The sequence below is a fragment of the Xiphophorus couchianus genome, chromosome 10 (assembly GCF_001444195.1).
Source record: "Xiphophorus couchianus chromosome 10, X_couchianus-1.0, whole genome shotgun sequence".
Lineage (NCBI taxonomy): Eukaryota > Metazoa > Chordata > Actinopteri > Cyprinodontiformes > Poeciliidae > Xiphophorus > Xiphophorus couchianus.
Genome location: NC_040237.1, coordinates 13304563 through 13328882, shown reverse-complemented (window position 1 = coordinate 13328882; position 24320 = coordinate 13304563). Strand labels below are relative to the sequence as shown.

Below are 24320 nucleotides of genomic sequence, written 5' to 3'. Positions count from 1 at the left end.
TTTGAGTTGGGGAGTCATTATTCGTCCTTCTTTGTACAAAGCTGTTTGAAGATTGTCAACATGAACTGAGCATATTCCCCTCATTTGTTCTTCTCCCCCCAAAGCCATTTAGTGATGAGGTCAGATTTTTCCATGGCAGTAAGATGGACCCCATTGACTCCAGTGACAAATGAGGAGTACTATGCAGGATAATTATCTCTGAATTGGTATAAACTTAAACTGACACGGTCGTGTCTTGGCAAATATTGCGTCAGAGGCTTCGACAGAGATGTTTTGCTTACTGATCCACTGGATTTGAAAGGTGCAGTTACATAATTAACATTTAGAGTTGAATTGTCTCCTCTGTTTTAAGAGATACCTGGGTTTTTGATAAGATAGGTGGACGATTTTCAAATTGTGGGATGTGACATGAGACATTTAGCAACTTCACCAAGCCTATACCAGAAACAAAATTGATAGATTTTTTTTATACCTTAAGACATGGGCAGTAAGGAAACCAAGTTTGGCCTAAGCAAAAAATAATAATTAAAAGGAAGTCAAGTGTGCAGCTCTCCCACACTTTGAATGTTCTTCATGTAGGCCAATCTGGTTAAATACATTCAAAACAAAGTTGCAAGTCTGAGAAATGAGACGTAGTCGTTTTCCAAACACAAAAGAGACATCCCACAACTAAAATCTGATGCCACTGCGTTTTGGTTTACTTTTCACGGAGAAGGAAGTTGCCTTCTCAGTGTGTGCTTCAGAGACTTTTGTGTCGTTTCCTTCAGTGGTTCTTGGTCCAGTGACACCACAAGGGCTCAGAAGGGTTGAGCTGATTTTTCAAAGGTTTTGGTTTGTTTGATAGTGTGTGAAAGTGAATTTCACCAACTAGAAATGGTGACAAATGTTGCAATTTTGATTCCTAATCATACAGAGTCTACCAGACTATTAATAGTTTTACTGGTTGCTGATTGATAAGCTGGTTATGAAGAGTGGTATCCTTGATGTCTTCATGCTTAATAACATTAGACCAATTATGACTTGTTTTCTTTAGTGGCATCATAGAGAAGCTTGTTATTATTCAGTAACACTCTCAACTGTGATGCATTTGGAACTTGACCTTGTGCTAACAGATCTGCATGTCAGCAGACCAACAAGTTACCAAAACTGTATTTGAAAGAAGTAGTACAAAGTCTTCATTTTGTTAATCACCTTCAGACATTTGGGATATTTGATCATTGCAAATTTCATCTGGAAGCATCTTGGAAGTATGGGTTAATCCATGTGTTGAACAATTAATCGATGTATGTAACTTAATGCAATTATCACATATTACTGTCACTATAACACACATTTTGTTTTTGGCCTTGTAGCCAAACGTTAGTCACCAACCTGAGCAGAATAATTTTCTGCTTTCCTACTCATTTGTGAATGGGTGTTATTGTGAAGCAGGGCCAATATTAGCCGTGCTGTTGTGAGAGGTGTATGAGAAGACGGTGTCATAGACGATCTCCAAATTACATTCTGCCTTAGGTTGGTTCTTTGTGAAAGAAATATATTTTTTATTAATCTGTCCTTTAACTTTTAGTTTACTATCTCGAAAAGGCTAAAGGATAGCTATTTTATATTCAAATCGTACAAAAGGGGAAGGATATGACTAAAGACTTCTTTGTCTGGCTCAAGCCTGCTGCAGTGTGTGTGTTTGTCTACGTGTGTGTGTGGTGGAGAAGGCAGAGTGATTAATTTTGTAGCTGATCATGAGACTGCAGTTTGTCTCGTTAGATTTTCTATTCACGCTTCTAAGATATATTCCATTTCTCGAGACTGTTTTTAATTTCTTTCAAAGCTGAGCTTACCCGTAGGATTGTAATTAGTCTTGTGAAATTGACATAAAGGAGTTTTCTAATATTACAATGAAAATTATTTAAATAAATGGAAAATTTAAACCACTACACCACCTTCAATATAGCATAAAAACATTACGAATTAATGAGTGGTGTACAAAACACTAAACTATCAGTTTGGAGGATTGCATACCCACGTTAACTGAAGCACAAAATACAACAAAAAATACTTTGTCAACGGTTCTACGCCAAGGTTCTGCTCCGAAAATGAAACTGCACAACCTCCACAACTAAAGTAGCTGCTTGTGTTCTGGGTCTTGTTGTTTTGGGTCATTATCTGCATCTCATGACAATAGACAGAATGTAAACAGACTGATAAATCAAGAGCTTTGCTTTGTGCTAGTCCCTCTTGCTGTGACTAGCAATATACTAGTTACAGCAAGAGTAAGCAGGGTTAGCGCTAGGAACCATTTAAAAAAGACTCAATATATTGTGGCTACATGGAAGATGTTCTTACTTGACAAATACTTAACAATCAAGAGAAACATGGCTGTTAGGTGAATTGGTCTCCCTTAATTACCCTTGTGTGTGTGTGTGTGTGTGTGTGTGTGTGTGCGTGTGTGTGTGCGTGTGTGATTGTTTGTTCTGATTTTCTCTGAGTTGTCCTGTGATGGGCTGGCCACATGTCCAGGACATACTCTACCTCTCGCCCATTGGCTGCTTCTCCCTCGAAGATGCACAGACAAGCAGGTACAGCCAGATATAAAATAACTTTGAAAGATAACAATAGATGAAGGGTTGTCTTTATCTTTAACACAAGTTGAACACGGGACAACTTTACAAGTGTCCCCAAGCAGTAACCCCGTGTGTTCTTTAAAGTTTCGCATTCTGCTGGAACAAACATAAACTATTAAACTGGGAGTTTAACATTTTACTTCAGCTCTCCTCACTCACCTATAATTTAATCTCATTCTACTAAAAGATAAAATTCCAAAGCTGTCAAGCATCTATTACTAATAAAACAGCGGGCAAGGATTTCTGGACTCAGAATAGACGTTATAGGTAATTTAGAAAGGGAGGAAACGAGAGCAGGATGAAGAGGTGAGCTTTGGAAGCCCGAGAGAAGGAGTGATCCAGCAATCTAAGATGAAGAAAAAGGATAGAAAAAGAGAGAGGTGAAAAGGTATATGCTGGACCAAGAGACAGAGTATGGCTGCGTTATTATATCCCATGTTGAAGTGGGTGAGAGCAGACAACCATGGAGATAATGGCTGTCTCATCCATTAATTCATGATTCACAGACAAGCACAAAATATGAATCGATGCATCAGCAGCCTCTACTAAATCAAGACGGCGTTGGGGTGTTATCTTTCTGCCGACAGATGCTGGACGGTGATAGCCAAGAATGTTTTTGTGTTCTCAGGAACAAAACTCTTTTGTTTTGTTTTTTTATTCAAACTTCACTGCTGTGTAGTCCAACTAATTAGCTCAGACCCGTGTCTTTAATGTAAAAATCTTTGGACACTTTTACGTTCTTGGAAAGTGTTAAACTGTAAAGATGGCATTTAATTTGCAGGAGTTTACATTTGTGGGGTTTTCCTTTCTTTATAATATGATATTAATCTCCAAATACTACCTGCACGCTAATGGTACATCCACAGCAAGTGTCAAACTCAAGGCCCGCGGGCCAAATCCGGCCCGCCATAGCATTGTATGTGGCCCTCTAGATTTTAGACTAAACACTAAATGTGCTTAAATATTATGTTATCGATAAAATCAATGGAGTTTTTATCTGTTTATTGCCAAATTATATCAATCAGTCCCTCCAGTTTCTTGCGCAAAATCAACAAATCTCCGCACTTTTTTTTGCTCTAATATATAAATGGGAGTTTATTTCACATTTTTCTCAAAAAATTGTCTATTACTTGTACTAAACAGCTGCCTCAGCCTTAATTAATGTCAGATTATAGTCCATGATCTATACAGCGAATAATAAAAAGTCGCATTTATCTTCATAAATAAGCACAAATAATGTAAATCTTTCCAAATTAGTACCACAAACACTTTGACTTTTATTGCAAAAAAATATATAAAAAATCACAAAAAGAATCAAAATCCTGGAGGGGCTGAAAAGACGTTCAATAATATTAATTAGGTTTCAGACGTAATTGCTATTTTAACAGTGAACATGTTTTATCAATACATTCTTGTACAACTGGCCCCTTAAGAGCATTCATTATCTTGATTTGACCCAAAACAAAAATTAGTTTGAGAGCCCTGATCCACAGGGTTGAGGCACCAGATGCAACTCCTTGGGATTATAATATCTTTCCAGAATTTGCTTCGTTTAGAATCTGGACTTGTACATCTTGGCATTCTGAACACATTATTTATGTTCTTTATGCATTCTGATTTATTTATGGCTCAAAATCTTCTCCTCGGCTGCCGCAAGTAAATCTACTTCTGCCCAAGACGTTATTCTTTCATTCCACCTTCTCCTGCCGTGTTTACACAGGGCAGAACATAAAATCCTCAGCAGTCTAAATGTTAATAAAAGAAAACCTTCCAACTCTATTTCAAAAGGGTTGTGTGTTTTCCTTTAACCCGGCGGCAGGTCTTGGTGTCCTCCTACCCGCTCAGAATATTGAGGAATGCTTTCCGAGATCATGAAAATGACATTACGCAGTGGACACACACATCTGAGATGGAACAGTTGAAACTAACAGATCTGCTTTTCCTCAGATTATTTTTTGAGCTTTTTATTTATTACTCAAACATCTCCAGATTGGCATGTAGCAAAATTTGTTGGACTGTGACTGCTAAGGTAACTTTTTTTTTTTTTTTTTAAGTTTCAGGTCTTCAAAACATTTTAAAGATGTTTTTGTTATAGCATGCTTTCATTTCCAGCTCATGTATTAGTTATTAAATAAGTTAGTTACAACTAACACCTCTGTAATTGTAGCTAATGGTTAATGGTAGCGATGGTTAAGTCATATCATTTATCATTCACAAACACAGTCAGCACCCCCTTCTGCCTTCTTACCGTTCTCTTTCATGCTGACGACACAGAGCAAAGCCGTGTTTATGTGTGAGTTTGCAGTTAGCGCCGTTAGCGCGGTTAGCCATGTCGCTTGTCAGGCAGATCAGGCTGGTTTTTCTGTAGCTTCTTTGGTGGCATGTTAGAGCTGTAATCTCATCCACTTTATTGGGAAGATCTCACATTTTTCATATTAGCACTCCCAAGCCAGATGGTAAATTTTGAAATTTCCCTGGAAAGGTACTCACACACATAGGTGGACGCATAACAGCACTCACACACAACACTGAGACCACACCAAGGACAGTCAACGATGTTTGTGTGCCAGTGGTAACATGGGGAAATGACATGAGTGACTGCCACCTGGACAAAGATATTGGACACTTCATTAAATTTTGTTATTTTTTTCTTTTGCCTATTTTGAATAAAAAGGATCTTAACAAGGGTCAGAACTTCGCCACTGTGCAGTATAGTATTATAAAAGCAAATAAAATGAACACCAAAAGGCTTTTTTGTCAGGGTATCAGCTCTTCTCTTCACCTATGATTTGCAAACTTTTTCAAAGAAAATAAATATGTTTTGTGTTGCACAAATTTAATGAGACTGCATCAATTTGAAGGCGAGATAATATTGGGTGTTTGCCTCCTGGACACTTTTGATGGAATCCTGGAAGGTCTGAGTTAGTCTGCAGTTGTGGTAAATTCAGAGCCAGACTTTAATTCCTCCATACATACAAAATAAACAACAGAATGGAAATGTCCATGCAGGAACCAATTAAAAATTAGCATTTTGAAAGGGAAACAGAGTGGCTGCGAGCTCAAGACTGCACTAATGCTGCCATTTGTCATTTTCAGACCTGCATCAGTTTAGTCATCTTGTCTCAGTATGTCCTGCTTTCCTTAACTCATTGTCAGATTCTCATATTGCCATTGGATGGTTTGCTAGTTTTCTCCATATCCTCCTGTGTTTTTGTTGTATTGGTCAAAGCGTCTATTCGGTACATTTGATTAGATTGTTTTATCATTTTTAAAAAAAGGTCTATGGTTGCCTGCCTTCTATCTGGTGTCTTCACTTGTCCACCTGTTCTTGTTGCGTATTAGAATCTGACCAACCAGATCTCCAGAAATCCTATGTTATTGTCTAGTTTTCTGTCCCATTTTTAATTTGTGGATCCCTTTGTGTCCGAGTTCAGCTCCTTTTGTATTTTTTTGTGTTTACTAGTCTCCTTCCCTTAGTCCCCTTGACAGTACTCTTCACCTCAATCCCCACCCTTGCCACGTTATTTTAGCTTATTATTTTGCATTGTTCCTTGCTAGTTTGTTCTGTTTTGCTCCCCTGGTTTCCACGTCCTACTTTCCTTGTGTTAAACCTATATGTTCTCCCGTTTTGATTATTAAAGGCTCTGCTCATCTGCATTACTGTTCGGTTATATATTTGGTTCCTCTTCCAAACCTCCCAACAAGACAACAATGGACGGCATTATATTATAGCCTCCCAAACGACAACGCCCATACACAGACCGGCAAATTAGTTGCAAATCGGCTTAAGGACAACAGAGTCAATGTTTGGGATTACCAATCACAATCCTGTAGAAGAAATGTGGGCAAAGCTGAAAAGATGCTCGCAACCAAGGCTTCCTGCAGTCCTGATTCAGAGACAAAAGTTCTGTGAGGATGAATTGGAGAAGATGTTATGCAATGTTACGTGACAAAACCTACATATTTACAGAATTTTCAGACTTTATTTAGCAGAAGATTTTATTTTTGGCAATGTACAGGAAGGACTAACTTAGGAAATCTTAGGAAATAAAATAAGTAATATGAAAATGTACTCACACAACATAGTTATCATGATTCTGTAAAAGAGTCCTCAGAAGAAGAGTATATTCAACCCAGGTTTAGGATCTCGTTGAACTTCAGAAAGAATATACTTACTTCTATATATCCTTCTTTTTACTTTAAGGCAATAAGGTGAAGCTTGTTGCACTGGCAGTTTAAAACCAATAAGCTCCATAGAACTACCATGACACTGTAATCCCAGCAACTCATTTGAATTTTCATTTCAAGCCCAGGCTGTAGCACTGAACAATATTGAATTATTCAGTCTAGAATCTCATCAAATGCTGCATTAATGTGTATATAATGCGAGTCTGATGCACACTGCTGTGCAGTTTCCTAGTCACCAAAGTAGAAATTAGACTTGACTAATGAGTCAGCCAGAAGCATGTCTGTCTTTTATGCTTCTTCTTTTCTGGTGATTATTATTATCGTTATTATTATTAATGTCATTATTTGTTCAAAATTAATTTAACACATTCTGAATGACAGGTGTTGCGTTGCCAGCAGACGTCAGCACCCCCCATGTTGCCATTGCTGTCGGTAGTGTTGTTTAGCGTTATTCATAAATCTGATAAACATAGATTAAGAAAACAGTTAGAAATTTGCAAAATTACTTCATTTTTTGCATTCAGTTTCTCTAAAAATATGAGTCTGGAGCTTAACAAAAATGAATGAATAAATAAATACATGACCTTTTTGATATAATTTCATTCCTGGTTTTGTGCTTTTTTTATATAAAAAGAAGATTAGTTGCTGTTAAAATTAAAACAATTTGGTGGTAAAGGGAGTGAAAGGCATCCTGCAAGGGTCACAATATCACGTGGTAAAGCACAGATGCCTGCGCTCCGATCAGTTCTCTCAAACTGTAAAGACAGAAGTGGTTGAAATTTCAAAACGGTCTGCTTTCTATTTGTTTTACTTGTCATTATTTCTATTTTGATTGTAGATATTTTGTCGTTCTATAATTCCTGTGGTATCAGTCAAGAGAAGGAAATAAGTTCCACAGACAATTCGACAATAAAGATAGCTGTCTAGGATAAGAGTGACATTAGATAAACTATTTTTTGGAGGGATGGAAGAATGGACAGTTGTTTGAAAGGATGCTATGTTGGAACTTGATCTTTTAATCATTTTGCCTTCAAGCATTTTTTTTTTTTGCACAATTTTCTTTGAACTCTAGGGCCTTCATATTGTAGATCTTTAATAGCAGAGTAGAGGTCAACCATCAAAGGAAAATCTAACAACAATTATTTATATTGTCTTCTTCTGATCTTTCCACTACATTAGACGGTCGTACTCTGACATTGGATAACAGAGATACTACATTTTTTCCATCTTAAATAACTGTAAAAATCATATTTTGATTCAAGCTAAAAAAAATGAGGTGGTTGAAGGAAAAGAAACCTGGAAACTTGAGTTTCTACTTATGTTTTTCATTTTATTTTCCATCTACCTTCACTCTCTTTGGGACCAAGGGAAAACTTTCAAGTAAAATGTTTCCTTGTTTCTTTTCCCATCAGTTAGTGGACTGGTACACTGTGCCACGAGAGTTGGTCCCTTGGCTCAATTTTCTTTGTCTTAGCATTTGCCAGAAGCATAGCCTGTCTCCTAAAAATTGGCTACCTATGATTGTACTAAAGTGTCCATCGCTGAACTTCAGGAAATGACTAGAGGAAATATTGGTTGTTTCAAAGGTCAAAATAAAGGGATAAACGGAAAATCGGGACATCTTGTGACAACTTCAGGATAAATGGAGCGGAATGTTTCTGTAGATTTAGCATTGTGGCTCGATGGTGATGTACGCATTTAGCAGAATAGAATATGTCATGCTTCGCTGTAGCTCCCAAAGATTTGGTTTCTATTTTGTTAAAGTGAATTCTTAAAACTAATTAGTAAAAATAAGGAATAAAAAGACAAAGATAAACTGAAATTTACAGGCAGATTGATGGAAAAGCGACAGTAGAATGGTGTGTTTTCACATTCGACGGTGGATAACGCCGCTGGCCAACAATCCCTGGGCCTAAACAGCTGAATTTCTTTTACCGCCCCCATTACAACTTTCTTAATCATATTTATTACTCCCTCCAATTCCAGTCATCAGGAGGCTGCACTTCTGTGTAAACTCAGATCTGTTAACAACAGAAAAAAAGCTGTGGATGTCAGTATACTATAATATTGGTGTCATTTAGCTTAGTAATTCAGCTCAAGAGGCGGTTTAGGGCGAGGAGTTATATACTGTATAAAGTATATTATATTGCTACATACTAGAAATGTGCACTACTCCAACACATCTCTGGTATGTGACAACATTTCCTATTAATGCTCTTGCCAAACCCTTTCCGAGAAAGCCAAACAAAAACAGCTGGATGGAATAGATCTATTTCTAGAATTATGAACCATGAATGAATTCGTTCTTTTTAGATTACTTTTCTTCATAGGGAATCTTAGAGGAACTTTCAAGGAACACTTAAGGAACTAAAACAGCTTGGTGATCCCGCATCACGTCTTTTCGCTGAAAACATTTACAGCTAAATCCATCCAATCTGACAAGTGCCACGAGCCAACAGGCTGCCCAATGTAGATGGGCTGCTGAGGGGAAGTGTTTGTTGTGCCGGAAAGCAGTTTCTCTGTCAGTCTGATAAAGGCTCTGTGTGTTTACTCATTCAGACTCCTGCTGAGTGCCAACCTGCTACTCAGATTAAGTTTCTGTCTCTGCCTTCAGCTGCTGCTGCTGCTGCTGTCACTCCTTACTCCCAATTTTTGTCAGTCTCTACTCTTGTTTCTTGTCCTCTCTCTTTCCACCTCACTCCTTACCGGTGTTTCTTTCTTGCAACTTTTGCCTTCCAGCAGTGACAAAGGTGCTCGGCATTTCCACAGTCAAAGCCATAAATGCTTGACAAAAACAAAATTATATTTACACATCACTGTAGACTTACTTTGTCCCACTATTGTTAATGCAGTATTTTTTCAAGCTGTATTTGGTATAGTTAAGATGACCAAATGATTCAAGTCTACAATGAATTTCCTATAAAAAGGTGTATGTTTAAGATATGTCGTGTTTTACATGTATGCATGTAATAATCCAACTATGATGTAGCTTTTGGGCGGAGATTGGGAGTAACTGGTTCTAGTTCCTCAATTTCATTTACTTGAGCAACTTTTTGAGAAATAATAGCTTATTGGGGCGGTTTTACTGCATAACACATTTGTACTACTTTTTGAGTCATATTATTTCCGCAAGTAATGATAGACTTACTTGAGTACAATTTCTGGCTAAACTACTCACCTCAGGTTACATTACGGACCACAAACAAAGTTTTGGTCAGTAATACAAAGTTTTGACTAAAAATGCTCCAGATAGAATCACAAATTTACAGTTAATGCATAATGTTACCAGTAGTACTTCACACTGTGGTAACATATAAACACAGCCTCTTATCACAAAAATTTGATTATGAAAGAGGTATTGGTTTTGCACGCAACAAAGTTTCCGGTTTGGGACTTTTGTACGTAAAAACAACAAAAAAAGCCCGTAAAAACAAATGCGATTAACTGAATCAAATCATTAAAACTTATCTAATTGATTAATTGAAATAATTGCATCAATGTCCCAGCCCTACTATAATGATTTTGGAACGTGAAAGGTCTGTTCCAGAACACCATACATCCCGTGGTAATAAGCTGATCGCTGGTGTCATTTGTGGGCTGTGAAATTATCTCTGTGTCAAACACCTTTTTCCTGCAATCTTCTTTTATTGCGATGTTGTGGGGTTCTTTTCTCGCCATTACCCTCATTTGTTTCTCTCTCCTGAAAGATTAGGACCAGAGTAATTCTTTGGTCTACTGACTTTGCAAATTGGCCATGTCACTGAGCAGAGACCGCTGAAGGCCATATGACAAAAGACACCACACAACTCCTTCATGGTCGCGCGGGTGTCCAATCATAAAGCAAATCTTGCTCACATTAGTAATACTGAAAGTACATAAACAGCCATTGGACATGTAATTACATACTCAGAAAACTGTCAGATGAAAGTCTAGCTGAGGAATTTCAAACCTTTAGAGGTTTTTCTTCCCCCAATATTCCTATAGGTATATATTATTGCACCTTCTTTGAATATCAAAGTGTCAAGAAAGAAATATGTCTGAATTCCTGTTTCAATAAAAAAATAAATAAAACAATAGGAGATGAGAGATAAAGTTTCCACATCTGCTTGTTTTTAGGTTAAAGCACCATATCCAGTCATGGCAAAAATAAAACAAAGCTCACTTTTCTTCAAATGTACCTTTTACTGCAGTAAGCCACAATAAAACTGACATTATCCACAGACATTTTTTAGACATGAACATTTCAACAGGAATGCTACTGCATGTTTTGGGATAATTTGAGCATGTACCATGTAAAATCTCTGGACTTATTCAATGAATAATTTATTTTGTATATTTTCATCAATGCGTCAGGTTTTCTGTTAAAACGAACAAAATACAAATAATAATGTAACGTGAAAAAGTGTAAAAATTGGGTGATGAATAGAAATGGTGAGGGTAATTTACTAATTAATCGAATGGGAAACTAGACTTTTAACAAAAATGCTAAAGAGGCTCTTGGACTGAAACTTGGTCAGTGTAGGCATATACAGAAGCAAGTTAAGGTTAAGTTGTGATAATTTGCCTGTCAATAAGAATATTTTATGGTATATTTACAATACATATGTACTTTTCTGTTTTAAGTTTTAATTTAAGAAAAACATAGTTGACTGGGGTAGGGTGTAAAAGCAGATGTTGTTGAACGAATATTGAAATATTTAACCAGTTTCAAGTGAAACTGGGCGGTCTTGTAGTGAAGACATTCGCTGTTATTCCACAGAACCACCAGTGCCCTGTTGCTCATCAGATCAAAGGAGTAATTTCCAAAATAGGCAAAGAAATGACATATGGACCAAACAAAAGATCAGTTGGGAAATAACAAGGTCTTAAATCATCACTATTTCCATAGCACCAAGTAGTTTTGAATACTAAAGAAAAGCGCCCCCAGCTTTTTCAGCACTCTATTGCATTGAAGTGTGTGTCAGGACATCGGTTTGTTACCGCCTTACCTGTTGACCAATTTGCAGAATTATATTTGTGCATTAATTTGTTTCAAAAATGCTAATTACAAGTTAATCCAATTATTTTCTACATAATCTAAAAAGATATGGAAATAAGTCATTTAATTTGACATAATGCTTTGACAAAGCTAGACTGAAGTTGCTCGAATGAGCAATTTTGTTGTTTTGTTGCTGTTAACATCCTCCAAAAATGTATTTCTCTACTATATGCAGCCATTAAAGGCACAGCTTGAATCCCAGTTTTGCCTAGTTCTGTAAAATAATGACAGATAATGCATTTTCTAACATTTGTTCACACCACATATAGAGATTTTGAGCTCACAATAGATCACAATAGTGTACTACACCAATTAATTCTGTGTTGTTCATGCTTGCATGTCTAGCACAGGGAGCCTTTTCCTGCCAGAAATTGGTCATGAAGCTCAGTCGTCATTCACGGGAGACAGGTCACACCAAGATGCAAGTTTGTTTTGGCCCCCCAAAAAACAAGGATCCTTATTTTATTCATTTAGTAAAAAATAACCCAATGCAATCATGATCAACTCTATATTTCACAGAGGCAGTATAGGTAATTACCAAAACCTACACTGTCAGTGGCACGGACACACACTTTGTAATAGTGTTTTATTGCAGACAAAAATACATAAGAGAGCTCCAGCTATATTTTCGGCAAACATTTCCATAGCATGGGTTTTGATTTCAGAGAGAAAATGGAGGTTAGAGAATGTGTGAATTTTCATGGCTTGGTGTCAGCGGACAGACTGAACCAGTGGAGGCCATCAGCTGATTGAAATCCACACACAGCTTCGTGTATTGGCGATGACATGCTTCTGCAGACTTCACATTTCACAATTTGATACTACAGCTTTATGTATTCTCCAGAAAAACCGTCCACGACTTCACTCAGAAACCACATTTTCAATACAACCCAGGCTTACAACAGACATCTTTATTTGTTGGAAATAAGCTCCAACAATTGTTCAACTTTTAAAGATGAAATCGAATATTTAGATCATATCCTCAGAGATTTCTAAAAATGAATCAGGAATACTAGCTAGTTGTGATAATGTTGTTAAAACTGGCAGACGTCAAACTTTTCATCACCTCTAGATTTTGTTTTTACTTACTATCATAGTTATTTACTGTAAATTTCCGTAAGACTCTGCTTTTAGGGTGCAGGTTTGCTTCTATCCAAGATATATTCAACATATTGTACAGGGGTTTATGACAGCGCGTTGATCTAGTAAAGGGAGATGAAAACACTTGGTTGCGTTTTTTGAAAAAGCTAAGTGACGAAGGAGGTGCTTTATTAATGATGGTTGAGACATCAACTGGCTCTAGAGAGTAATGTGACAGTGGTTTAAAGAGGTACTCACATTCAGTTCTTTGCATCCAGTAGAAATTATTATTGGCATTGCATCAAGGATAAGAAGCAAATTAATCTGTAGGGAGAAAAAGCAGCACATCAAGGACAATCTAAACAGGATATGGAGTATGCATTTCATGCGTCACATATATATTTTCCACTGGCCATAAATATGGGCATTCACTGAAGCTTTCAAGAGAAGTTTTACAGAAAATACACTCAGGGAGAAAAGCTGTTAATCACCAAGTTAGATCCCCAAAAGGAATGATCTGATCTAATTTGGCCTCTTTCTGGGTTAAGCACACACATACTAAAACAAATATCTACCAGCACACCTCTTACCTTGGCCATCGAGCCTGACTAACCCTGCCACATATTGATGCGTGGCAGGGTGTTTGCGCTGCACACAAATAGAAAGCAAACAATTGATTTTGTGTCTCTTGTTTGATGGAGCGATGTACATTAGAGACAACTGAGATGAAAGGAAGGCTTTTAAAGAGGAGGAGGCTGCAGCTGGAAATGAAGAAAAACAATAACAACAGGGGTTGTTCGTATTAGGTTAAAAATGCACTACACAGTTAGCGAATTTGTAAAAGCAGACGCCAGCGACGCTTTAACTGTTTTTAGTGTTTTCTCACACGAGGTGGGCTATGGCACTTCTGTTGATGCAGAAGATCTTGTGTTCAAAGCTCAGTGAAGCCTTTTTCCCCCCATTTGTTTCGCTTTCTCGGCTATATGTCCTAAATTTACAAATCTGTGAATATTTTCCAACCTTGCTCTGTTTTCAAACAATACTGTGTTTATACTAAAAACAGAAAGAGTAATCTTAAAGAGGCCAGACATTTGTGATTTACAAATGTCTGGCCTAAGTTAAGAAACTATCTCTTAATTATTTGTTTAATTGGTAATAACTGATTGTCCTTTCTGATTTAGTACTAACATTAAGTGTTTTTTGCTTGTTTACTTTGCTTTGATGTTATTTTATTTCCCACAGATCATAACGATTTCTCTGCTCATTACACTGCAGTTTTTAATCTGTTTAACTTTCCATGTACAGCTCAGAACAAATACTCAGAATGAATTCTTATTTGTCAGCAATTTTGAACTCATTACTCTTTGACCCACCCAAGGTTTTGCATGTTTGCATTGCTTTGAATCTAAACTTGATGCGTTTCTGGTGCTGTAACCCCTGCTCCACATATGCAACACTATGCTGCCCTCCACAGTCATAAAACTTGGTCTGCACATCAGCTTCACACACTCTGGCAACATTTGCAGCCTCTGACCTTTGCGACACCAGATGGTCTGGGAGACACAAGACCAGGAAGGAAAACACATAAATTATTTATTTTTATTGTATTCTGACGAACCAAATTATGAAATTTTAAAATAACTGACAACCATTCAGGCATCTGATTTATTAGACATTTTGCCCTCTTAGTCGTTTTCGGAAACTATTTTCTTCCATAGTCTTACTTTTAATTGATTTGGCTAATATCAGTATGCATGTAGTCACGGTCAAAACATGGACTCTTTTGTACAAGAATGATTACAAACTTTTTCATTTCATTGTTGACTCAATGTTTATTTAGTAAATGGTAACATCGTGAAATCTCTGGTGTTGTAGTGTGAAATTCTGTACATCACAGGCCTGATACTAGCAAGGGTTTTACTATATTGAAAACAGGTGGCTCATAATGCTGGTTCAAGACAAATGATGGAGATAAGGAACCATAGCTACTGGCTAAATCTGCGTAGAGAGTAAACACAGATTGAAAACAATGGGACAAAGGAAAAACTAGACAGTAAGCAAAGATAACTAAACAAAACAAAGCACAGGAATAGATTTACCACTCAGTAACAGAAACTGAACCGGATTTACCCAAAATCAGGAAAGGTGGCGAGGGCTACTGTGCAATTCAGCCAGACGACCCAGAGGTGAGGCACAGATTTGAGGTATGAGGCCAAGAGAACCACCAGCAGAGCAACCGAGGGCAGCGAGGGAGACAAGAACCAGCAAAAAGGGCAACATGGAGGCCACAAGGACTAAATAAGATGATCTAGAGGGTGAACAAGGGACCGGAAAGTTCAATGAAAAAGCTAATTCGATCAAGCCACAGTTCACTGGATCTACCGAAGCGGTCACAGGGCTTGAGATCAGCGGCTGACAGACAGCAATCATACTTAGTCCTCTCAGAGAACTCGGAAGGGCTCAATAATAGACTTTGGTGGAGGTGGATCATATTTGACTCAACTCAAAGGTCACAAGAACAGTCAATGGGTCAGCGGTCAGGCTGAAGGAAACTGAAAAGCAGCTTGTAGGAATGCTGCTCTTTTGCATGCTGTTACTGCACATGAATGATCGTCAGAGAAAAAACGCCACCATCGCTTTCCATTAAAAGTGCTTCATACACCAGCGTGCTGCAGCAATATGTTTTAATTTCAAAGACGATATTACAATTGATGAAGAGAAAATCTCAAAGTCCAGCTTTTGCAATCAATGTTTCCTGAAGTAGGATTGCAGGGATTTTGTTGATACCAGTGCAGAGCTTGCTCGGGAATGGCAAATGTGAGTGTCTTCTACATACAGAACAACACAGAACAGGTACAAGAAGGACTCCAAAAAAACGCCATGTATTAGCAAGAAAAATAACAGGGTTTAATGGGATGCTACTTCTGCTACTTCAGAAAATGCTACTTCAATTCTACCTTGAGCGAAAAAAAACTGAATTTAAACATCTTCCATGAGCAACTTTGGCCAATGAACCAAGAGCAATTGCAATGGTATATCCGGCACGGTACAGCACAATTCACAAGACCAATGTGATAACTAAATGGCTCAGGGGTCAAAGCGGAGAAATTCTTACCCCATGGCAAGAAAAATACCAAGATCTGAATCCAGTTGGAAACTTCTTGGTTCTATTTAGCTATATACACATACATTTTGGCAGATTATTGAATTTCACAATACCTCCGATGACTTTCATGCAGATGCCATTCAAAAATACTGCTCCTTAAAAAAACTCTTCGTTCTTTACGCTGTCTGAATTAGTTGAGTGCTTAAAAACATCCAAACTGGTTAAAAACTAACTCACATCAACAACGTGTCAGACGTTGAGAAGGGCAAGCATGCGATCGTTGACCCGGAGAGCTGGGAGTTTCTGGCAACAGATAGGATTTCTGAACTAAGCCAACACAACCAAGCTTACACAACATAGATGTGTTTCCTCCTGAAGTTCAGTCAACATTACTTGTTTTTTGTGTTTTTATATTTGAAATAATTAAACTAAGAAAGTTAGTGTCAAAGAAAGAAATTAAGATGTTTTTTTTGGAAGGTTCTTATGTGTGAAAGTGTGACATAACACACTTTCACACATTCAACAACAACAACAAAAACTTACTTTCATTTAAGACAAAATTCTACTGCAAGACTCTTCACTGGAACAAACAAAAGAGCTAGTATCAGTATTGCCTTAATGTCTGTGCACTGATTGCCTGTTTACCTTGGAATTATTTTTTAAATCTTGACTTTGGCTTTCAGGCTAACCTCCTTCCTATGTTTTTGATTTGTTAAAGCTACATACTCCAACTTGAGCCCTCAGGCCCTTCAACCAAAATCTACTCATAGTGACAAGAACAAGATATTAAAATAGAGGGACTGCTCTTTCCAGACTGTTGCACCTAAACTGTGGAACAAGCTGTTTTTAACGCTCTCTTTCCATTCTGAAATTTCACATTGAGCCTTTCCATCAAAAGACTTTTAATCAATTACGCTTGACCGTGGCAGCTTTTCAATCACGTTATTCTAAAGATGAGTCCTTATTATTCATGGTTGTTAAACTAGTTGGGTTTCTGGTACTATTGATGAAAACATTAATATTGTAAGATCTGTTGCCTGCGTGATTCACACTGGGAGATCGAAAAAGTTAAATTAAATATGAGCAATACAGGCTTACTCTTTGAAAGAGAATCTCATCGATTCTCCCTGTAGCTCAACATAAACCTGTCATTAGTATTTCTATCAGGGCAGGTGTAACAGATTGAATCTCCGGTAGCCTTGACACCAGCCCAACCAGCAGATAAGAGTGCATGCTGAGCTGTGCAAGCAGATACCAACATGTTTGACATTTTGTCATCTATTGATTTGGAACTTAACAAAAGAGGCAGGAAATATAGTGTTGGTGAGGAATCTGACATGGAGGTCAGAGGAGAGGCCCGTTTAGCACACAGGAGCCACATGGTGTTTAACTGTGCACTGCGTGAGCTGTTAGTCAGCAGTGTCAAGTGTTGTCAGTCTGCTGCCAGTCGAACCCAGCGTGGATATATTTTAAACTCACTGAGACGGATGAGGACGTAACGATGCCTCGGCCACATTGACAGATTCTCCTATTCAGAAGTTGTTTTGTTTTTTTCTTTTTGTTGGGTGAACTGATTGGAATGTTGAATAAATCCGGTCAGAACGCACCGAACCACAATTAGCTGAAAAAACTAATCTGAACTGAAGTGAGGGATTTAACACCGCTGCAGGAAGGATTTTAAGCCAAGTGAAGCTATGGCTTTGCCCATGTGATATTACATTATTTCGTTATTCATAACAAGTTCACAGAACCTCGCTTGAAAAAGTCAAATCAAAATCTTTACAGTCACAAATTGATGACTGAACATATTCACTCTTTAAAACTTTACACTTACGGCTAGTTCCTGGAGCAACAATGCAGCCCCAGACCACCACACTACTGAGCTTGACGGGTGATGCGATTTTTTATTTTAATTTTTTTGAAATGTTACTTTTATGCTAGGCATCTAGTTATTTTTGGCCAACAGAGGATTTGGTCTTAAAACTCTCCAACAGATACCAATATGCTCCAGTCTCTTTCATTTTGACCTCCCAAGTTTTGGAGATGTCTAAATAAAATAAGCAAAAAAATGTGTCAATAACAGTTATGTTTTAGGGTATGTTTTGTTTTTTTGACTTTTTGATGTGGTTTAGAGTGACAACCTCCCCGCAGCTTTAAGTCCTACTCCAACTCATTTGACACATCAATGTCGGCAAACTAGTGAAGGATTTTTTGACTGTTTAAAGAAAAGTTGGAATTTTTGCTGTGACTGCTACTAGAAACAGCAAAGTCTAAATGTGTCAATAATAAGCAGTTGGTAATTTATCCAAGTTGTCATGCTTAATTGGCATATCTCTTTCAGCAATGTCACAACATTTATTTATGTTTTGCAGAAGAGATGGGAAAGTAAGACTGTGGTGCAAATTTATGCAAGCACATCCAAAAGATTCAGAATAGCATTAAGTTCTGGGCATTCTGGACAGCAATCCACTTGTGAAAATTATGCCTCATGTTTATTAAACCATTCGTGCTTAATTTTAGTCTGATGAATCCTGACATTGTCAACTTGGAACAGGCCCATGGCAACAGAAAAGAAGAAATTCAATGATGAAATAACCTAATCCCTCAGTAATTGTCCTTTCTTCTTTGGACAAATAAAGTTCCAGACTAGACCTGACAAAATGCAACAACCCCAGAACTGCCCCCATGGCACCAGGTATAATGGGTGCTTCACTTTTTACCCTGATTTGTCCATCACTCTGGAAGAAGAATCTGAACTTTCTCCAAAATCCCAGAGTTCAGTTATGGGATTATTATAATTCTACTAAATATAGTAGAATTATTATATTATTTTATATAATAAAATATAAAAATCTTTCTTTTATTCCTACGTTAATTTTCAGAGGTAATTTTCATCAATTTTCACAATATCAATTGGAGGCTTTTATGTGGGAGTGTGGGTGAAGTTATCAGTTCTGTTTTTCCAATATACATGTTTACTTAACTAATGATAAGAAGACCAGTATTAAAATTGGTGTAAATGCTTCCTCCATACTTTCAGATGGAGCTCATATTAGTCAAATAATTAGAATAATTTTTCAGCGTATCCACTGAAGGGCCAAGAGATGTGATCTTCTATGTTGTTGTAAATGACTTCCCACCTTGGTATTGTTTTAATAAGCTAACGTAAAAGAACAGTGTTGAATCCAGGTCCATATTTCAGTAAATTGGGACCTAAATTAGGGCATCTTTATGTCTTGGTACAAATTAAAAAATTTAAAGAGGATACCTTTTTATTTATTTACTTTTTTTTTACTAAGACTGGAGTCTTAGACAGGCAGATAAACTAAAGAAAACGATGCTGTGAAGATAGCTTCTCTTAAACATAAGGCTAAATGGCCTACTACAAGACAGGCCTTGAATAATTAAAAACAAAAAAGAATGCACAGATAAGAAGTGAACCTGACAAGAAATAGGCACAAACATGCTAAAATGAGAGGTCATAGTCAGTGTCATTATCGTCATTTATGTGCCATTTATTCTTGCCATCTGGATCCAATACAGGATACTGATTGACGAATGCCAAGCAGCCAGTTTTGTTATATTTGCTGACAAACCTGCCTTCAGTTTCTTCATTACATCTCAGTTGACAGAATATGTAAACTTTCATAGAAAGACCTTTAAAGATTCACTTCCCTCAGGAAGTTAAAATTTAGCTTCACCTCTGCTATGCCTTCTAAGATCTTTTTGTAATCTAAACATTTTGTCTGCAGCCGACTGTGTGCAACTGTTATACTATGGAGGAGGTCTGAATTCATGTTACCCACTCTTGCATCACTCTTGCAACTTACTGTGTTCCATAAATAATGGAGTGCGCTCGGCATGCTAATTAAAGTCAAAACAATGAAACATCAATCACAATGAACATTTTGTTTTCATGTCTGCATTTGCTTCTTGTTTTAACCACATAAAACGTATGAAGAGCTGGGTACTTACACTGCACAACAGACAGATAACCTATTTTGTGACTCATCGATTATTGATTTGACAAAACATTCCCTGTTTTAGGTCAGCAAGGATTACCAAAAGGATTTTAATTTGCTACACATCTGAAAAATGTGGCGTTTATGTGGTTTTCTTTAGATTTAAAAAGCTAGATACACTTAGATGCCATTGTGAAAGCACTGATTAAAATGTCACGTTTTTTTTTTAAGTATTTCACATTTGTTTTAAATGGCTCACCACAGAGGAACTCCGGTAAAGTCTCTCTGGAGGAGATGGTGCAACTTGCATTGTAGCCATGATTATTTTTATAACTAAATTAATTACAGATTTGCCTAACTAGAACAGTAAATTGTCACTCACCAATCCTATTGGATTTATAAAAGGATTTTCTATAGGTATTGTATTTACTGCAAAATGCAGTCTGTACTTAGTAATACAAATCTTTCATAAGAGGCTAAGATCTTTCAAATCTGCTTTCTTGCGTGCATGCATTTTTAAGAAGAACAGCATTTTAAAAGGATTATTTAACTCATTTTCTAGGAGGATATTTTTAACATTCAAGCAGCAATGAGGGACTGAGTGCTGATGCTGTAAATCAAAAATCGGAGAGTTTAATCCTACCTCGGGGCTCATCTTTGCGAGTTCCTCGTTATGCAGAGTTACGGATTAGAGACTTGCAGTACCTTTGTGCAATTTGCTACATACTTCGCAATCTTCCCTGAATAACACATATTGATCGTTTTCTTTTCCTCACTTCTCTGTGATTTTAATAGCCTCATCACCTGTTTCTCCCAGTCCACCGTCGTTTTAGCTCCTGCTTGAAGCACTTCCTCCTTAATAAGCCCCTGTCATCATTAGAATTGTTGCGTTTTCCGATTTTGGAGATGCTGTATTCAAAGAATATCCAGTTGTTTATTTTAGTCGACTCCAGAGTTACTGGAGTAGTAGTAATAATTATTTTATGAGTAGAGATGGGACCACCTTTAATGGTTTTCGTCACAGCAGAAAAAAGTTGCATCTCTTCTGCTTCATGTGCAACGGCACAATGAGGATTCTCTGTTCAGTTTGAATATTAAACGAATAAAAATTAAACGCAATTGAATATTTCATTGTTATTTTAAAAATTGATGGGTAAAGCTAGATTCTGACTGAATTCTTTTGAGTTAAAATTATTGGCGATGGGAAAGACTAGAGCAACTCTGCTAACAACACTATTACAGCAACGGGCAACCATAAATACATGGTACATCTAAGCTGCCTTCGGCTTCTTTAAGCAACAATGGTCAGTTTTTCAATGAAAATACAGAAGCAAAAGTAATTTTTTGGTTTATTTTTAATGGAAACATACACAGCTGGTTGTATATGACTGGGTAAATGGGAACATTTTATATACTTCTTTGTGGAAGTTTGATATGGCAAAAAATAAGAAGAACTGATCTTTGTTATTTTCTTAGAGCACAAAATGTGGATCTTTCCATCAAACAAGACAGCCATGACACAGGATTATTTATTTTCATAACACGTTGCAGGTTTGCTGGGTCACACAAGCCACAGTTAAGGCCTGGCACCTGCAGCTTTTCATCTAACCTTGTGATTGTGGCTTTGATAAAAGCTTTTGTATTCAGCAAGGATACACGGCTCTTAATGTTGAGTCGCTGACAGCTTTGGCAGTCAGTCCTAACCCTGAGAACATACAGCACTGATTTTCTTTTTTTTCTTTAGGCATTAGACATTTAACTGGTTCAAAAACACTTCTGAATATGTCTTCCAGACAGATCATCTGCACTAGGTTTTTGAAAATCTTTTGTTAATATCAAATGAATAAAAGACACTACGCTGTCAAAAAATTATATGTTTCTTGTCATTTTAAAATTTTTTTTTACTTTAAGTAAAAATGTGGTCAATTTGGGTCATTTTGAATTTCCTTGATGGGGTGGAGGATTAATAATGATTTCCAACTCTAATTTGATATATTATTCTCTAGTATTCTATATTATTCAACTGATTTGATTATTTTAATAATAAATTGGTATATTTTATGGCTTTCATCTAGGAGTGTGTGTTACAAAACTAAAAATAGCTAAAAAAAAATCATTTTGTTACATTAAGATTTTGTAGGGCTATAAGTATAGAAAACAACTCAAAATAAATGTGGAGAAAAATCACAATCTATAAATGCTTTGGTTATAGGACCAAGTTTTCAGTATGAAGCGTTTCTTCAATTTTCCAAACTTCCTGTGGAAAACAACTTTTCTGTGGCCTCACCTTCTCTAAGCTGCTGGTTAAAACCTCCTCTGAGGAATGGGAGCCTCTAAAATTACTCTGTGTTCTCCTGCAGATTCCTGCTGTTTTCTTCTTGAACTGAAGAGGGATATATCATCTTTGTAATTGGACCTCATCTCAAGTCATTTCTTCACAATAAATGTCTAGCACTTTAGACGAAACTCCATTCAGTTTATTAAACAGGGTAACGGAGGCTGAATTATGAGCAACTACAATGCTAATCTTATCAGTGTATGATTTTTTAAGAACTGACCTTTTTTCTCCACACTAAACTCCCAACTGTTTCAATTTATGAACGTTTTGCATTTTCTAGCCACTTTAGCTACGATGTGAATAATAAAAAAAAGCTTTTTCTTTCTTCATATTACAACATAAACAATTCTCTTCGAAGTTCCTTTAACTTCTGCCAACATGTATTTTCCCGTATCTGTTACCCAGCAACCGTGTATGGGCTGAGGGCGACGTGGTAATTTTCTGTATCACAGCGTCTTTTCTGTGACACTGTGATAAAGAAAAGATGAGACACACACGTTGAGCTTCCATTAGCATCTAACAGGAAGGTTTATTCTTCTTCTGGGTAATGAACATACTCTATATACAATACTTCATATGCAATACTTGTCAAATTCTTAAGGTATCAAAAACTTCAGATATCACTCAGTAACTGCAATAGATAACCCTTAAATTTAGTACATTACAAATGGCCATAATATCCCTTTAAGCCAAACAAAAATTCCTTTAACATGCTTCGTTTTACATTAGGAATTTTATCAAGGGAGAAAGTCAACAGATGGCTTTTAGTTCTTAAAACCACAGATTTTTTTAAGTTAGTGCATTAATTCAAATACAGTGTCCCTTTTTCTCAGACCTTTTTTATTATTAACTATCAAAAGGAAAATCTATGAATTTGCTTTTAATAACTATTTTTACTCTGCACAAATAACATATACTTTAACATTTAAGCAGTTTAGCTTTTCTCATGCTCCTTTAATGGTGTGTCTCTTTACTAAGCTTCACATACAGACAGCCTTACTCACTGAAGGTCATAGCAATATGGCATTCGGTGAGTTTATTGGTTTTTACAATAATTCATAAAGAAATGTCCATTTTACAAGAGACCAAAACAATGTCCTTTGTGTAAGAACCATTTCTAACTGTGTAAAATACAATACATTCAAAGTGGATTCAGTAGTCCTTCAGCTGGTTAACACACATGTACAAAGTCCGTGAGCATTAGCATTAATTTGTCTGCAGAAATGTGTCCCGTTTTCTACACAATACTAATCACAAACTGCATAACGTGACTCACTAGTTGACTCTCGATTCAGCTGTTAAAAGGAAACAATATATATGCATCAAAATACAATTTTACTAACCTGTGAGATACAGAAAAGTTGAGATACACATGTGGAGCTTCCATTAGCATCTAACAGGAAGGTTTATTCTTCTTCTGTGTGCACAACCTTCTCTATGCCACCAATGCGATAAGCACCCCCTACTGGTTTTATGTGGAATCGCACTGAACTGAATAACTGAAATAACTCTAAAGAACTTATTACAACGAGAAATTAAAGATAGAACAAGAAAAATAATGTAGGGGTGCCTAGTTTTATACTTAGTGGTTTTTGTTCACTTATAACTCTACATGTACATACATGGGATATCCATAGAATTAATAATCATAATAATTGCAAACAGCAATACTGATGAAAGCATTCTTGTTCCTCACAACTGTTTGTTTTACTACCTTACCTCACTCTGGGAAGGACCTGGTGACTGTAGGCCAAGCAAATTGTAAATGTTTCTACAGTCCCTGCAGGGTCCGACCAGGTTCTGGCAGAGAGCTACCGAAAATCTGGAGTACACATACACAGGGGGAATAATTATGAAACAGAACTGAAGCCAAAGCAGGATTAATAGCTTTGTGAGGTAACTTCAGGTGCAGTTCCAAATTTTTCATGTCACAGAGCAGGTTAATTTCTTACATGGATTAATCTCCGACGCACGCTGGTCCCCTAACCAG

At 36.9% G+C, this 24320-nt stretch overlaps 1 long non-coding RNA gene across 2 annotated transcripts in view; it reads right to left on the bottom strand.

Moving 5' to 3' along the window:
- Window positions 1-23757, bottom strand: part of LOC114152246 (uncharacterized) — a 37382-nt gene extending 13625 nt beyond the window's left edge. Inside the window, exons 1-2 of one of the 2 annotated variants that reach the window (XR_003597085.1) lie at window positions 23674-23757; window positions 13183-13248 (exon numbers count right to left, since the gene is read on the bottom strand). This is a non-coding gene — a long non-coding RNA (uncharacterized LOC114152246). Of the gene's footprint in view, window positions 1-13182; window positions 13249-16143; window positions 16305-23673 lie in introns of those variants that run through there. The other variant, XR_003597086.1, reaches the window with a different exon arrangement.
- Between the last annotated feature and the right edge of the window lie 563 nt (window positions 23758-24320).